The sequence below is a fragment of the Primulina huaijiensis genome, chromosome 17 (assembly GCF_012295235.1).
Source record: "Primulina huaijiensis isolate GDHJ02 chromosome 17, ASM1229523v2, whole genome shotgun sequence".
NCBI lineage: Eukaryota > Viridiplantae > Streptophyta > Magnoliopsida > Lamiales > Gesneriaceae > Primulina > Primulina huaijiensis.
Genome location: NC_133322.1, coordinates 17,759,458 through 17,777,602, shown reverse-complemented (window position 1 = coordinate 17,777,602; position 18,145 = coordinate 17,759,458). Strand labels below are relative to the sequence as shown.

Below are 18,145 nucleotides of genomic sequence, written 5' to 3'. Positions count from 1 at the left end.
TTGTGAAATTGTGATTCATATGTTAAAACATGTAACATAGTTGTGAAATTGTGATTCATATATTAAAACAACATGTAACATAGTTGGTTGTGAAATTGTGATTCATATGTTAAAACATGTAGCATAGTTGTGAAATTGTGTTTCATATGTTAAAACAACATGTAACATAGTTGGTTGTGAAATTGTGATTCATATGTTAAAACATGTAGCATAGTTGTGAAATTGTGATTCGTATGTTAAAACATATAATATAATTGTGAAATTGTGATTCATATATTAAAACATATAACATAATTGTGAAATTGTGGCTCATACGTCAAAACACATGTAACATAGTTGTGAAATTGTGACTCATATGTCATAACATGTAACATAATCATGTAACATTATAGAACATACTTATGAAATTTCATATGTTAAAAACATGCAACATTGGTCAAAATTGTTTAATTATCCGTCAAAATTAAGTAATTATCGGTCATATTTGTCAAATATATGAATTCATATGTTAGAAAAATGGTCGACCCAAAAGCAACCTTGATCGACCCAAAATCAACATGGGTCGACCGAGAGATTAACATGGTCGACCCAGAAGTAACCTGGCCGACCCAGAAATCACCATGATCGACCCAAAAACTGATCAACAAGCACTGGGTCGATGTTGGATAGACCAAATTTTAGGTCTACCCAAGCAAAAACTTTGGTCGACCAAAGCTTGGTCTACCCATTTATGGGTAGACCATAAGCTTGGCGACCAATGGGTAGACCAAGCTTTGGTCGACCAAGCTTATGGTCTACCCATTTAACCAAGCTTATTGTCTACCCAAAATGGGTAGACAATAAGCTTGGTCGACCAAACATTTTTGGTCAACCAACAAGCTCTTTGGTCGACCAAGAGCCGACCCATGGGTAGACCAAGCTTATGGTCTACGCTTGGTCGACCAAACATTTGCTCTTTGGTCGTCCAAGAGCTTGGTCGACCAAGAGCCGATGGTCTATCCAAATGTTTGGTCGACCAAGCCGATGGTCTACCCATGGGTAGTCCAAGCTTATGGTCTACCCATTTTGGGTAGACCATAAGCTTGGTCGACCAAAAATGTTTGGTTTGGTAGACCAAGAGCCGACCAAGAGCTTGGTCGGCTCTTGGTCGACCAAGCTTCAACCCAAGCTCTTGGTTGACCAAGCCCAAAACTTGGTCGACCAAGAACAAATCTTGGTCGACTCAAATAAAATGTTGGGTAGATCAAAATTTTGGTCTACGGCTTGTAGTTCGACTCTTTCTTCTTCAAGCAAGTCGAAGAAACAGAAGCAATAAATCGAAATAAACGTTAATATTAACATATTTTTGTCAGTCATTTGTTCGATTGAGTTTGCTTAGATTGGAAGGATCTGTATCGAGAATTGATGGGGAGAAAAAGACGATTTGCATTGAAAATCGTCGTCGGAAAAGAAATGAAAGGAGATCGAGGGAAGAAAAACCTAGTTTGAAGTCGACTGAATGAGGAGAAATTTAGAGAAAAGGGACCGGATAGTACCTTATTTAAAAAAAAAGGATTCACAAGTTAATTTACAAAAATGTCCTTTTGTTTAAGTGTAAATATACAATTAACTTAAATTATTAACATTAAATCCATCTATCTCATTCAGTCGACTTCAAACTAGATTTTTCTTCCGTCGATCTCGATACAGATCCTTCCAATCTAAGCAAACTCAATCGAACAAATGACTGACAAAAATCTGATAATATTAACGTTTATTTCGATTTATTGCTTCTGTTTCTTCGACTCGCTCGAAGAAGAAAGAGTCGAACTACAAGCCGTAGACCAAAATTTTGATCTACCCAACATTTTATTTGAGTCGACCAAGATTTGTTCTTGGTCGACCAAAATATTGGATCGACCAAGCTTTGGGCTTGGTCGACCAAGAGCTGGGGTTGAAGCTTGGTCGACCAAGAGCCGACCAAGAGCTTGGTCAACCAAAAATATTTGACCTATTTTGGTCGACCAAGCTTTAGTCTACCCATTTTGGGTATATTTTTGGTCGACCAAGCTTTGGTCTACCCATTTTGAGTAGACCATAAGCTTAGTCTACCTCTTGGTCGACCAAAGAGCTTGGTAGACCAAAAATATTTGGTCGACCAAAGAGCTTGGTCTACCCATTTAATGGGTAGACCATAAATGGTATGGTCCAAAAATATTTGGTCGACCAAAGAGCTTGGTCTACCCAAGCTTATGGTCTACCCATAAATGGGTAGATTAAGCTTTGGTCGACCAAATTTTTTGCTTGGGTAGACCTAAAATTTGATCTATCCAACATCGACCTAGCTTGGGTCGATTAAGTGCTTGTTGATCAGTTGTTGGGGTCGATCATGGTGATTTCTGGGTCGGCCAGGTTATTTCTGGGTCGACCTTGTTGATATTTTGGTCGACCATGTTAATCTCTGGGTCGACCCATGTTGATTTTGGGTCCATCTAAGTTGCTTTTGGGTCGACCATTTTTCTAACATATAAATCCATATATTTGACAAATATGACCGATAATTACTTAATTTTGACGGATAATTACACAATTTTGACCAATGTTGCATGTTTTTAACATATGAATCACATGATTTCATAAGAATGTTCTATAATGTTACATGATTATGTTACATGTTATGACATATGAGTCACAATTTCACAACTATGTTACATGTTTTAACATATGAATCACAATTTCATAACCAACTATGTTACATGTTGTTTTAACATATGAATCACAATTTCATAACCAACTATGTTACATGTTGTTTTAAAATATGAATCACAATTTCACAACTATGTTACATGTTTTAATATATGAATCACAATTGCACAATTATGTTACATGTTTTTAACATATGAATCACAATTTCACAATTATGTTATATGTTTTAACATATGAATCACAATTTCATAACCAACTATGTTACATGTTGTTTTAAAATATGAATCACAATTTCACAACTATGTTACATGTTTTAACATATGAATCACAATTTCACAAGTATGTTATATTATATTACATGTTTTAACATATGAATCACATATTTAGCTGGGTCGACACAAAGTAGACCTTGTTGTTTTTGGATCGACCTTGTTTCTTTGCTTTTGGGTCGACCCAAAGGTATATCCTACAAAATTCAACAAAAATTAAGAGAATAAGATAATTAGAATAGACAAAAATTAATAATAATGATTAAAAAAAAACAAACTTGACATAATGGTGGATTTTCTTAGTCAACCAAAATTAGTTGACCAAAAAAAATTTCTTCTTGGTTTGGTCGACAAAGATGAAATAATAAAAAAAAAATAAACATGACATAATTAATGGATTCTTCTTGGTCAACCAAAAGTAGTGGACCAAGAAGAATTCTTGGTCGACCAACAAAATTTTGGTCGACCAAGACACCCATAATACTTGGTCGATCAACTTAATTTTGGTCGATCAATTCTTCTGGGTGGACTCTTATTTTTTCTCAAAGTAGATTTTTGGTCGACTAAATTGATTTTGATTCGACAGATCCCGATTTGGAGAAAAAAGGGTAGATGACTCGTAAATTTTAATTAGGGAAATATGTGTGTCGAACGAGAAAAAAAAGATGAGAATTAATTAAGTTTAAGAGTTTAATTGCAGTTAATATAATAATCAAAAGTCAACTTCTTGTTTCTTTAAAAAAAAGTCAGAGTCCTTGTTTTTTAAATTTTTTCTCTCTCACTCCTACTTTTTTAATTGGCCCACTGAATGAGATAGATGAATTCAATGTTAAGAATTTAAATTAATGGTATATTTACACTTAAACAAAAGAACATTTATATAAATTAATTTATGGATTTTTTTTTAAATAAGGTACGATCAGTACCTTTTCCCTTAATTTCCCGAGGACAGTATCACGTTGGATGTACTCTTCTTTCCACCGCATCATATAGCTGCCGGTTGCATTGAGTTTCTTCGTCTCTTCGTTTCCCTCGTCTTCTTGTGTCGCCTTGTTTTTGGTCTTCCTCCCATTGCAGCGATCAAAGCCCAACCAAGGGGTTTCCTTGGTGGGTTGTTCGTGTCCTTTTTCTTCCAGCTTCTCGGTGTCACCTCTGTAGCGTTGGTTTCCCTTTTCTTGGAATTGGTAAGCTTCTACTGTGTTTACTTTCTTCCCACTTTTTTTCAGCTTATCTTAGAATCTTGGGTTTGTTCTTGTTTTGTGTGTCTGCCTTTTATAGTTGCTTCATTTTTGGTTGATTAGCTTCCTTGTTCTATTTTTGCCTCGTTTATTTTGCTCTCCCTAACATTCTTTCTTTTGCTTTTCCCTTGCCTTGGTTTTTGTCTTCCCCCCATTGCAGCGTGCAAAGCCCGACCAAAAAAGTTTGCTCGGTGTGTTGTCGGCGTCCTTCTTTTTCCAATTTCTCGGTTTTACCTCTGTTGCGTGCCTTTCCCCCTTCTTGCCATTCGTAAGCTTCTACTATGTTTATTTTGTTGCCCATCTCTATTTCAGCTTCTCTACGTATGAAACGCGATCAATTGGATAGTAAGTGCATTGATTTGCAGGAGGGGAGCATAATCTCTTCAAAACATTGGCTTCTTCGCATATCTTAGCAAAAACCTCAGATCATTCTACTCTTTGGAGTTCAAATTAGGGCTCACGCTTAATTTTTTTTCCTCGTCAATTCTTTCCTAAGTCCCCTTGTCTTTGTTAGCTGAATTTTCGCCGAAATAAAAGGGCTTGCTTTGGAATCGGTAATTAGTGGAGATCTCACCTGCTTCTCCGTTGTTCTTATCATTTGCTTAATGATTTCTTGGAGTTTCTTTTATGGATTTCTGAGAGCCGGATTGTTTCCTGATTTCTGAGCGAGGGCTTCTTTTTGTTTCCATCCTTCGTCATTATCCTAATTCGCAGGGGAGGTAAGGTGAGTAAATTCTTTTGAGCTTAGGCTTCTCTGTTGATTGGATTCTTTTACGAACTTACAAATTTTAGGTCATCAATTTTTTTCCCTTTGTTATGTCATTCACTGAATCTTGTGGACTCTTTGCCATTTCTTGAAATTGGGACAAAATTTAAATGGACCTGATTGAGAAAATTACAATTATTTTTCGCGTTTTTTGAATTATGATATTGCCATCTTGATTTGAGAAAGTACTCCATTGGCTTTGTTTTTTTACTGTTGTATGATTTGTGGTTGCAAAAAGCTGAGGAATAATTGACTTGGAAAAGCAGGAAATTGAAGGCTTGGTCCACAATGATATATCTTCCTTCGTATACTGTCACATTTAGCAAACTGAAAACAGAGGGTTCGATATGTTCTCATCGAATTGCGAGGGGCTCTATTGGATCAGTTGTTTCATGCATTTTGATGAATGGCATCCTGAGGAATCGTGTAGCTGATCGTATAGCACAATTTGCGTATTTTCCTTCTAGAAGAGGTAGTGGTTTACTTTACTTCAAATTTGGAATACATAATATATCTCAGTATGTTCTGTGATATGTTGCAGACTGCTGAAATAGATTGAAATGGAGTAATTCCATTTGCTGTAACGGTCACAATGTGCTGCTGCAGCTGTGGCATGCATTTTTTATCGGTTGTTTAATTAACAGTGTGGTCCTAATTTTTAGATTTGTTATTTTTGTTTCTTCAGGTTTTTGAGATCGAGCTTGTTCGCTGGTTGTGTATTGCAACTTCTCGGTTTTCAGACTCTTAGTTTTGTGACATTTAGGAGAACTCGGTTGAGCTGAGTAACAGAAAATGGGGTGGTTTCTGTGAGTGTTTTGGTTTCACCTTTGCAAAGAAACCCAAGAAGTTATCCGACCCAGTAAGGGGTTACCCAATAACACTACCAAGGAGTTCTTGTTGGATGAAGAGACAGGCGCTGAAGAAGATGACTCTTATGATGGTGACATGACTGATATAGGGAATGGAGGTGAATCTGATTTCCAAAGTCCTACAAAATGATCAAAGGAAATTCTCATGCTCCTGATGCAGCGTGGACTTGTTGGCAAAGAGTTCCCTTGTCCTTCGTGCAGAGTTTAGTTGCAGCACAGATATTGTTATTTTATTCCTTACAAGTACTTGCAAATAATAATCTTCTAAGCTGTTGTGTGCTCACACTTTAAAATATTTGCCTTATGCGGTATCAAACAAAGCTAGGCAAAAATGTGATTTTAAATTTTCACATTGCATTCTGATTCTCTTGATGCTCCTGCAATTTTATTTATTCTTTGGTGCTCTTTTCTGCTCCTGAGTGATGACAAAATTCATTCTCCAACATCAATCTAAAGAGGCACCAGCCACTATTGAGTGTGAATGTACTTTTTATGGATATTGTAAAAAACTTATTGAGTCGCATTAAAGTATAGCATCTGAGAGCTTCTTAGTACTGAAACAGTGTTATGTTTTGTGGTTGCTGAAATTTAAAGGACTTTTGTATTTTGGAAGAATGAGGCTGCTCTTGACTGCTTTTTTTATTAGAATTATCTACATTTTTTATATGGGTTAAAGGAGATTTACTTTGACGGTAGTAATGTATTTTTGTTCCAATTGTTTCATTTTTAATCGTTTGTCTGCTTATTTGTGTATTTTTATTCGATTTTTTTTTTATGATTGGTTGATTCGTGTGCTTATAGTTTGGCGAATTGGAGGAAATTGTGCAATTGTTTCTTTTATTTGTAGTGTGTAATTAAATTACAGACCTGTTTATTTGTTTTGAATTTTTTTTGTGATTTGAGATTGTGGATTGAATGTTTAGTCATTTGTGGTGTGGTTGCAACTATTAGCACATGGATCAATCCTTAGTTCATTACCTTTGCAAATTTGACGATGAAATCTAATATGTATATTTGTCAAGGTCCACACAAATAATATCTATGGGTTTTTGTAACTTTTTTTTTAGGTCTCTTTCAATTTTTGAATCTAATTCTTGGAATTGAGCCATTTATGATTCCTATTAACCTGAAAGCTTTTTACGCGATCGACGTGATGATTTTTTTACGCGATTGACGTGATGATTGTGGTTTTTTTGGATTGACACAATAGTTCGTAAGGTTTGGTGTTGTTGAATGGGCTGTGATTGGCTGGGGATTGAAGTTGTGCTTTCTACTTATTTTGTTGGAGTTTTTGGAATGTTTTATTTGCTTGATTGATTGTTGTGGGTTTGTGATACTGGTTTTTTTATTTTCTCTGTCACTGTTCCACGTTTGAGATAATGCTCTGCTTTTGAAATAATCACCAAGTACTGATTGTGTGTGATTTATAGGAAGGCAAAACTGTATTGTTCTTGGTGATGGTTTTTGGCTCAAAAATTGTTCTTGTTTGGGAAATCTCCTCCTGTGTGTATGAAATCATATTGTGTGGTCCGTGTCTATCTCCCACATCAATAATACTAGAGTTAGTTACTATGCTGATTGTTTTATATTAGCTGCAAACCTGGACAAACACCTCAAGAATTGAGGTGATAATACCTAGTGTTTCAGAAAAGGGAAAAGCATAAAGAGCGCAATGCGGACACGCCCGTAACTCAAAAAGCTTAACAAGGAGAGACATAAATTACGAAAATTCTCACCACATGCAAATTGATGAAAACTAATCAGCGGGGGCTGTTTATTGCGTGGATCAAAGGGGAAGTCCCCATATGCTGCATTGTGTAAGGCCCAGTGCTAGGCTCAGGACTTATGGTCACAGTGTACAAGTCTGTTGCTTCTTCCTCGTTCATCAATCCCACAACTTCTTCCTCTACCTCTGGCTGAATCCATGGATGGTTCGAAAACTTCCGGAAACCTTCCAGTTCCATCACCACTTCTCTCATCGTGGGCCTATCCTCGCTCTGTAGCTTAAGGCATCTCTTTATGAGTTCTGCAACGGCCTGGAGTTGCTCTAAGCTCCCTTCTCTACGTACTCGGGGATCCAAGATTTGGAACAAGCGGTTGGTTTTTAAGGACATCAAGAAAAACGTGGACAGGCTCTTTTCATCATCTGTTTTAGTGTTGGAGAGTGGCTTTCTCCCTGTCATTAGCTCTGCAAGAACTACTCCAAAGCTGTAGACGTCACTTTTGTCAGTTAACTGGCCTGTGTGGAAGTACTCGGGGTCTAAGTATCCCAATGTCCCTTGGACTAGAGTGCTCACTTGTGTTTGATCGATGGGAACTAACCTTGAAGCCCCAAAATCTGATATCTTTGCGTTGTAGTATTCGTCTAAGAGTATGTTTGGTGACTTTACATCTCTATGGATTACCGGCATTGCTGCTGAAGAATGAAGATAGGACAATGCACTAGCAGACTCAATGGCTATTCTCAGACGATTATCCCAAGAGAACCAAGGCATCCCCCCGCTGTTATGGATGTGATGAAACAAAGTCCCGTTTGAGACATATTCGTATACTAATAAAGGGACCTCTGTCTCCAAACAACAACCCAAAAGTTTCACCACGTTTCGATGGTTGACTTCAGTCAAGATAATCACCTCGTTTATGAACTGTTCGATCTGGTTCTGATCCATTACCCTAGATTTTTTTATAGCCACGATTTGTTGTGGATCTGTTAAGATTCCTTTGTAGACTGTGCCATAGCCTCCCCGGCCTAGGATTCTGTCTTCAGCATAATTGTTGGTCGCCTTTTCGAGTTCTTGAGCAGTAAAGATCTTGGTCGATTTCATGCTAGCCTCGTTTGAAGAAAGCTGCTGTTTCAACAGCAATCCGCCATTCTGCTGGAAGAATTTCTCCCTCAGTTTCATTAGCTTCCTGCCTTTGATACCGAAGTATAGCCAAGTCGCAGCAATTATTAAGCCTAAGAAGCCGAAACTCATGCCTGGGTTCAAATTGAGAAAGATCAAGCAAAGGTGACTTGTTTTGCCTCGTTGATGAAAAGATCCAATATATTTGTCAACATATTTGAAAATAATGCATCTTTTGAATAAATTCCTACTTTCGAATTCGAAATAAAAAAACTGGCAAAACGGTTGGAGATTTGATTGAAGATTCTATGGAAAAAAATATGGAGAATAAAAAATGAGTACCTAATGCAAACTTGAGAACTGGAAACTCTGAGTTCTTAGCAATGCATCTGCGTCCATCTCCTTTTCTATCATTGACGTATCCCTTCGCGCAAGAGCAAATATAACTGCCGAGAGTGTTGATACAAGTCGCATGAACGTCGCATGGATTACTTGCGCATTCATTTACATCTGCCAATGAGAATTACATGTAATTCATCAGTTAATCATTTGTAGACAACTAGGGGCGACCTTTAAATGTTAGAGATGCTAAGAGAGAATATTTACCTGTGCAGCCTGAACTAAGATATGGATTCCCCTCAAATCCTTTCGAACAGTTGCATCGATATCCTTTACGACCAATATCCGCCAAATCAACGCAATAACTATTCTGCTGGCAGGCATAATCATTAGACCTCTGAGCTTCACTGCAGTTTTGAGTGTACCCAATTCCCCCAGTCAAGAATCACCGGAACTTCGTTTGTGACTCTTTCCCAGAAACTCAAGTCGTCAAGGTTTGCTGCGCTGAATCTAAACCTGTCGGAATCTCCAAGAAACGCATATCCACAAGGGCTAAATGACGAAACATTTTTATGACTATAGATGGTAATCAAACTTGTTTCAAAGTCCTGTAAACCCCTCGGAATCTCAATTTGGCAGCATCCGATTCCACTACATTCCCCTTCGATGACATCCTTGGGACTGGAGCACATCGAGACACATCCGCTGCTGAAATTGCGAGGTTCTGTTCCTTCTATCACTGCCAAATCATCACACCCCACGATCGTGAACCTATTCGAATCAGAAAAGGTGTAAGGGCTCCCTGTCACATTGATGGACATGGTGTGATTCACAAGTCCATTAGGGACGTAGCATTTTCGGCTGACCCAGTTCTTGACGCTCATCGTGCCATCCGTGATGTCTACAATCTCCATGTTTCCTCTGTTCATAAAGGGCCTTGGAGGATCGAATGAAGTGTTGCAGTTAACATTGAACCGTGGGCCAAAAGAACACCCGGTTTCAAGGCCAACGCCAAATGGGTAAGGAACTGTTAAGTTCCCACAGCTTCTTTGGCAATTAGGCTTGGTGATTGTGTTAGAGTAGATGCCCTGTAAGCCAACTGTTGGCTAGGGAATTTTTTGACTCAGTTGTAATAAACAATCTTTATTTTAATATAATTTAATTTTTAATGGTTTTGTTGTACTTTATCTGTATACCCATGCAAGCAGCATAGATAAAGTCCTTGATTATGCTTTAATACAAATGAATCGTAATTCGATGTTGAAACTCATTTGTAAACACTGCATATTCTAAATTCGTTCCTAGTCGATTCAGCCGCCTAAAACAGGGATAAAGGTCGCTCGAGTTCGAGACTAGCATCTGTGATGTTGTGTACTGCGTTTCTTGGTAAGGGCATAGAGATGTCCAAACATACAGATGGGTAGTCATATGATGATTATACTGAACAACTCTCCCTCGGACTTTCCAAGTGGTTATCATTCATCGAGAGGATAAGTCCGTGGTTATGATTGTACACCATTAGTCCTTACGACCCGGGACAACACTGAGGCTCTATATGCTAGGGCTGTGCTTTGACTCGTTTACCGGCTCCAGGAGAGTCATCAGGTGGCGAGGTTGGGTATAGTTGCGACACATATAGGAGCCAGTGCATTGTAGTCGGGGATTCACCGCTCACCTACGGGTGTGGATATCCTATGTGATCTGATGTAATAATAGTGCATGGAATCTCTGGCCAGAGTATGAGATGTACGTTAGAGAAAGAGTTCTCCAATAGTACACGCGATGCCACTATTATAGTTGTCACATAGTTATCGAATTAATATGCAACCCTCGATGAACCAATGGTTGCAGATTCGATCGGGATATATGAGATGAAGGGACCGTACTGTACGTTAATCATAATCGACTGGTTCTTGTAGGCACTATCAGCGATACCTAGGGGATCATGGGGCGATGCTACTAGACGCTCTTACCATGATCCGATGGGTGCAATCAGAAATGAGTTCTGACATTCTTGATCAAGGTGTTGATGAAAAGAATGGGGCTAACTAGGGTAAGCCCGAATAAGAATAAATGTTATTCTGAATCACAAGGAGTTGTGAACCCACGGCTAGCTGTATCCCTGAACCATTGAGGGTCACACAAGTACTGGATCATTTGTTCCCGTTGAGAGAATAAATTCAAGTAGTTGAATTTATATATTATAGTAAATTCAAGGAGTTGAATTTATGATAATTAAATTTTGAGAGAATAAATTCAAGATGTTGAATTTATATTATGATATAGTAAATTCAAGGAGTTGAATTTATGATAATTAAATTTTGAGAAAATAAATTCAAGGAGTTGAATTTATGAGATTGTAAATTCAAGAAGTTGAATTTATGAAATTTGGAGAAAATAAATTCAATGAGTTGAATTTATAAAATTTGAGAATTTAATATATTAAACTCAAATGTTGGGTTTATTAGATATTAAATTTTGGAGGTGATATAAATTCAAGGAGTTGAATTTATAATTTAAATAATAAATTCAAATGTTGAATTTATAATGATTTAATTTATTAAACTCAAAAGTTGAGCTTATTAATTAATAAATTAATTATGGTGGATAATATGTTAATGGGCTTGTAGGAGTACAAGTCCAACATATTAAATAATTAAAGTTGTTAATGGACCTTAATTAATTGATTAAATTAGTGTGACTAACCCAATTAATTAATTAAGCCCATTAATGTTAATTAAAGGGCCCAATTATTATACTATAATAATTAGGTCATGGATTATTATAAATAGGGATTGAGAGTCAAAACCCTAGCCACCACCATAAGCAATTTTCGAAAATCAGCCTCTTCATCCTCCAAATATTTTCGGCCTCCTTGTTTTTCAAAAGTTGAGCCGTCTCTTGTTTTAATTAATATCAACGCAAAACTTCTTCCAATTTTCTAGTGCAAATTGGAAGAGGAACAAATTTTCTGGTCGTGGACCTGATTAGAAGAATTAACAAAGGAGTTTTTTTAAAGAAAGTTCGTAGGGATTCATCAAGAGCTAATCCGTTTATACCGGATTAGTTGGAGCCAAGTGATTTAATTCACAAAGGTATAATATTCTAACTCCCTATGAATGTTTAATCGTAAAACCATACGAGCGTCCAAATCAAATATATTTTGATTGTCAAAATATAATAAAAAAATTTTAAAACTTCCGCTGCGTTTGGGCGTGTAGAAAACTGAGATCCAACAATTGTGTCACCTTGTGCGATAAATCTTGAATCCGTTCTTGCTAGAGCCAGTGGGAGGCATAATAAAAGATGGAAGAAAATAGATTCCAACGACATGGTTGTGTTTATTACAGCATTTAACGACTGATTCGATCAAATATATGTTCTCTTCTGGATTGAATTAGTGGAATGTAATATGGAAGACACATTTTCAGCTTCTGGGAAATTTAGAGCCAATAATTTTCAAAGAGTCAACTCTTTGAAAGTAAACTCATTAATTTCATATTCGTACGCAGGGTTGACTGACTGGCGTTAAGCACGTTACATTGAGTTGCCATGTTATGAGCACGTCACTGTGCCCCATACGATTTAGTGAACCGTCGATCTTTTTGTTACCAATATTTGTGTGTATCGAAATAAATAAATAAAAAAGAATTTTTTACAATGGAATTAATCGTTAATTAATAATTAGCGACTTAAATGTTTTAAAAGACTCCAAATTTTTTTTTAACACTTTTCAGATTGATTGAATCTTATCAATTATATTCGTGGTTCTATTAAATGGCATGGTAATATACGAAAATACTTAAATGAGAACAAGTTGAATTAGAATATAATTGGGAAGTTGACTTGGATCGTTCGGTGTTAATATCCGAAACAAAAAAAAAAAAAGAGGAATCCGATTTGTCCAAAATCACAGCTAATGATATTCCTTTGACTCGGTAATTTATATTGAAGAAAAAATGCTTTACTCCATAGTAATCTTTTTAGCATTTAAGAAAGCGTAGACAAATAAAATACGGATGGGAAATTGAATTTTCCGTGTCCAAAACGTAGCGAAAGTTTTTAAAAAAATTTATTCGACATTCAAATAATGACTTTAGACACTCGTATGGTTTAAACAAAATTTAATCATTCATAGGGTGTTTATTAATATACATTTAGTGAAATAATCAATTGACACCAACTATTCCGGGATATTGGAAATAACTCTTGTAGTATTCTCTACGAACAATCTTCTAGAAGTCTTCTTTCTCCAATCTAGTCCACGATTGGAATATTTAGTCTTTTCTAAATTGTATTAGAATATTTAGAAGAACTTTATCGTTTGAGATCAAAAATTATTTGACGGCTCAAACTTTATGGTATTTTCTTGTTGGCCGAAAATTAAAGAGGAGAGGGGAGAGCCTTTTTCGAAAATTGCATGTCATGTAGGCTAGGTGAAGGATCGTGTGCTGGACACCTTGAGGTGCTTCAAACACAATATTCTCCAAGAGCTGCAATAGCTCGTGTTCTAAGAATGTTTACACCAATGAATTAAATCGAGTTTTATTATAAATCAAGCGGAATACACTCGAAGTAATCTTTCGTTAAGAAAAACTGATATATTTTATATCCCGCGCAACTGAATAACTGAAAATTATAAGGGATCGGTTCTGACTTATATAAGTTCAGTTATGGACATAACTGAACTGATCAAACCAGTTAAGAACAAAAACAAGCAGTTTAAACAGAAATAACATAAGATATGTTTATGGATGTTCAGAGACTTCAACTGCTCATACGTCACCCCTTCTACCACATCGGATATGATCCACTAGAAGACTTCGATTTATACAACTCTTTGTACAAATCCACTCAGCTTAGGACTTACACTGTTGTCTAATCTGAACTCCTAGCCTAGACTAAAGGCTGCTCCTTTCAGCCAACACTTGTTTAACGTCTGTGTGTCAAAGACTACATACACAAGTTTATTGTCTATGTGCAAGACTCACTCAGCTATTCAATAAGCTCAACTCTCTGTATTGTGAGTGATTGTGTGTGCGTGTGTGAGAACAGAACAATGAATACAACGGGAAGATGTTCTCACACACTGAGGGAAATAAATTTCTAAATTAAACCGATATAACTTTTTAATGTTCCCTCTGGGCTTGATTGCTTCTAGTAAGCTGATATGAATTCAGCGTGCCCTTCTTCTTTTTATCTTTTTACACTATATTTGTTGATGGTCTTGGTCTGTATTTATAGCAGCAATGCGATCGTACAACAAGACTCATCACATGTGATCGTTGCAGCTTGAATGCGTTCCTTGAAATTTGTGTCTTGACTTTTCTGACAGCCATTCTAGAGCATTTTGGCTTCATTCAAACCATATCAAACGTAAAAATACAATGGTCTAACCATACAAAACGAGAAGCAACATGAGAGTTAGAAGAGAATATATGTACCCAATACTCGTTCCTTTTATGAAAATCAAGAAAATGAAAGTTTCGAGAATGAAACTTACAATAAAGAGGGTGAGATATGAGGACCCAGAATTTCAAAGAACGAAAAATCTTAAAGTGCTCAAAATTCAGCATAATAAAGCTCGTGACGTCTCAAAAACCGCAAGACCGAAGTAGAGTATCTCGAGAATGCAAACCCCTAGCTCATGAACTTGAAATTTTAGCTCAAAGAAGCTTCATTCTTATGTCCTAAATTAACCAAAATTGTACCCAAGGGAAGAGCTAAGCAATTAGACAAATTTAATGTGTAAGAAATGACCTTTATGTTAACTAAAGTGACTCTTTGTTGTGGATGAAATTTTGACTACTTGGGCACCAAGTTTTCGGCCAAGACCACCCCTTGGAGTTCCACAAATCAGCCTACAAATACATGCAAGCCCTTTCACAAATCCTTGCACCAAAAATTCTCCTAAATCATTCATAATTTCGGCCACCTCAAGGAAGAATAAAGGTTGGTATCGACCATTTCGTGCAGAAGATAGGCACGTCCAAGTGCTGCCCAAATCTCGAATAGCACCTGCATAAGAAGAGATTTCTCGATTTGGAAATTTATTGAAGCCTGTGACTGAGGTACTATCAAAGTTCGCCTGAAAGGCTGAGTATTCCAAAGTTCGGCCAAAGTTCGCCCAAAATCCAAGTTCAAACCGCACTAGTTCGATCATGTAGCTGCCATATTCTTGAGTTCCAGCCAGGATCATTCAACATATATCAACATTCAAAGGTGTAGTCCTATCCATAAATCACGTTCGAGTACTACCTGAACGCTTATCGAGTTCTGTCTGGAAAATGCCTAGGATCCATCAAAGTTTTGATCAAGTTTATACCGCACGTTCAAAACAAACGGTAAGTGGGCCTATATTATGTTTTAAAGGCTTATTTATGTGATAAAATTCGATCGTATATTGTATGTTATACTACAAATCGTTTGCTTCATATTTACATTTTTCGCTAAGTTCTGTTCCGTTCCGTTCCGACCGTTTCGTTTCGGTTTGATTTGTTCTATATTATGTTTCATCCCAAAGGGATAATTTTGTTTGATATGATTTGAATGATGGTGCATCGGGAAAGACTGTGAAGGAAAAAGCCCCAGAGGGAACATGTCTATGGGAAAAGGCACCAGAGGGAGCTCGGATGCAGGAAAAGACCCCAGAGAGAGACCATTTACAGGAGAAGGCTCCAGAGGAAGCCCAAGATCAAGGATAGCCCATGGTCATTATTATAATATCTATGTTCAGTATGTGATTATGATTTGATAAGATTTTGTTCTGTTAAGATTTTGTTCTATTTGATAAGATCTGATCGTCTCATATAAGTTCTGAACTCTGTCTGTTCCGTTTTCGTCTTCTGCTTTGAAAAATGACCACTTTAAAGATATGTATATGTATAACTTGTTATTCTTGCATTCGATCGGTCCCACTTGTTGAGTATTTCTTAAACACTCATCCCCTTACGTCCCTCCCAGATAATAATGAGAAACAGGTAGAAGAGAGGGAACACGATCAATTTTGGGGCTAGTGAAGAAATCCAGAGTTATGAAGACCAAGTCTCTGATTTAATGATTATAATTTATTCGCTTCCACATTTCACACTTTTATTTATAAGAACAACTTCCGAATTACTCGTATATCACTTATGTAAAGACAATGTTCATTTATAAATTAGACTGGTTTTTGGTTATTTGCTACGAGGCTTATTATATTCAATGAAATTGTTAAACAATTCTGGATGTCATCTACGCCTCGATGTCGGGGCGTGACAAAATATTTATTAGGTGTTTATTCAAAACCCATCCTCTAAACGTATTAAATGATCGTAACAAAAATAAAAATTATAATAGTTAATGTGGAAAAATATAAGTTTGGAAGACCAATCAAAATTATCTATATATAGAAAGTCAAATGTGAGAGTAATTTTTTCAAATAAAAGAATGAAATATAAAATTTGGATTGTATATTTGTAAGGGTAAATTGTTGATAAATCCTCAAACCCAAACTTCAATTCATCTTAACTCCCTAAACCTAAAAAACTTTGCCCAAACTCCCTAAAAAGATAAAATTAACAAAAACATCCTTATATGTTTTAATGATTGATTTTTCTGGGAGAAATGGTATCAAAGCCTAGGTAAAATTATTTCAAACATCCAAATTTATTATTGTTAGGTAGTTAAATGTTTGAGGAGGAGAATTTACTCAAATAACATGAATCCGAACCCAGGTTCGAGATTGATTATTTACATGATACATTCCATATCTTTGGAATATTCTAAGCATGAAGATTTAACCAAGGTTAGATATCAAGAAAACAGGGGAACTTATCATATTCCTAATGTAAACTTATGACTCAAAATAACATGTTCCTATAAATAGTATTGGATTCATTTAAACTTTCCGGAGATCTTAGAGAAATTCAAAAGACGGTACATAATTATGGCAATATGTTGTATTATGTACCACAAAATGTGGAGAAAATCCTTGAAAATCAGGAAGAAATTCTTTGAATATTAAAAGATATTCGAACAAGAATTCAAAACCTAGAACAACAACCAAGTTCTAGTAGAATAACTTCAGAAGGAAGGTTATCACCATCATTTTGCACTGAACCTTTATTATACCAAAGAGAAAAGACCAAATTGATGCCAAAACCTTTAACTGAAGAAGAAAAAATGATCAATCTAATCAAAAAAGTCTCAGAAAAGAAATTAATCTGATGACAATTTTAGAAATGATTGGTCTAGAAGATCTCCAAGACCTTGCAGAATCTTTTGCAAATTTCAAGGTTGTAGATCTAAAGATGAACACAACTGGAGGCGAACAACCCGCCATAACCTGGTCATCTTTGCAGGAACCACCAAGAGAAAGTGTGGATCTCAGAATATAGAAATGAGAGAATTCCAACCAGACTTTTACACTGGTGGAGAATCACACCCAGCAAAACAAAGGTCAAGGAAGAATCAAATTCCTTTGCACCAAACACCATATGAGAAAACTGTTTTAGAACATATACATCCTTATGGGGTTATGCTTAACATAGATGTATTAGATTTCAAAAATAGAGAAGATCTCATAGATGATTGGACATCCGCTATGAGAATCGTAGCAGGCAAACTCGATCTCAATAGAGAAGGATTCATTAAAATTTTGGAAATGAGTCTTATGAGATCAGTTAAAATTGCTTAGGACATGACTTTGGTATAAACCAAAGAATCAGTCCTAACCAAAGAATCTTTTAATGAGATAGCCAGAAGAATGGCTACCTTTTTTAAAGCACAATTTATAGGGGTAGATTATTTTAACAGTCAAGATACAGAAAAGAAAAAGAAATATACTCAAGCTCTGTATAATCTTGAATTACATGACATAAGTTTAGTGGATGGATATATTATGTTATTCACTAAATATAGATGGAATTCAAGGGTCGAATAAGATAGAGCATTGCAACTTTTATTCTTCAAAATGTCAAGTCCCTGGAGAGAAATGTTAATAAGGGAATATGTCCCTAGCAATCCAGATACATTGGCGCAAAAAGCCTCTTTTCTCAAAGAAAAATTGGTAGAATAGTGTCATCTGATAGCATTACAAAAGAATCACAAACAATTAAAGGGTATTAACAAACGTACTCCTTTGTGTTGTAAGGAA

The 18,145-nt window shown here is 36.3% G+C and overlaps 1 long non-coding RNA gene and 1 pseudogene across 2 annotated transcripts; one reads left to right on the top strand and one right to left on the bottom strand.

The window, feature by feature from the left end:
• The first annotated feature begins 3,901 nt into the window (after nt 1–3,901).
• On the top strand, nt 3,902–5,812 carry LOC140962417 (uncharacterized). 2 transcript variants are annotated; one of them, XR_012172541.1, is made up of 4 exons: nt 3,902–4,138; nt 4,353–4,920; nt 5,197–5,430; nt 5,644–5,812. It is a non-coding gene; the product is annotated as an uncharacterized lncRNA (long non-coding RNA). The 2 variants fall into 2 exon arrangements; XR_012172540.1 differs by lacking the exon at nt 5,644–5,812 and having other exon boundaries at nt 4,353–4,916; nt 5,225–5,408.
• A 1,729-nt stretch (nt 5,813–7,541) lies between these two features.
• LOC140962378 (wall-associated receptor kinase 2-like) lies at nt 7,542–12,464 on the bottom strand (annotated as a pseudogene).
• Nucleotides 12,465–18,145: the final 5,681 nt, after the last annotated feature.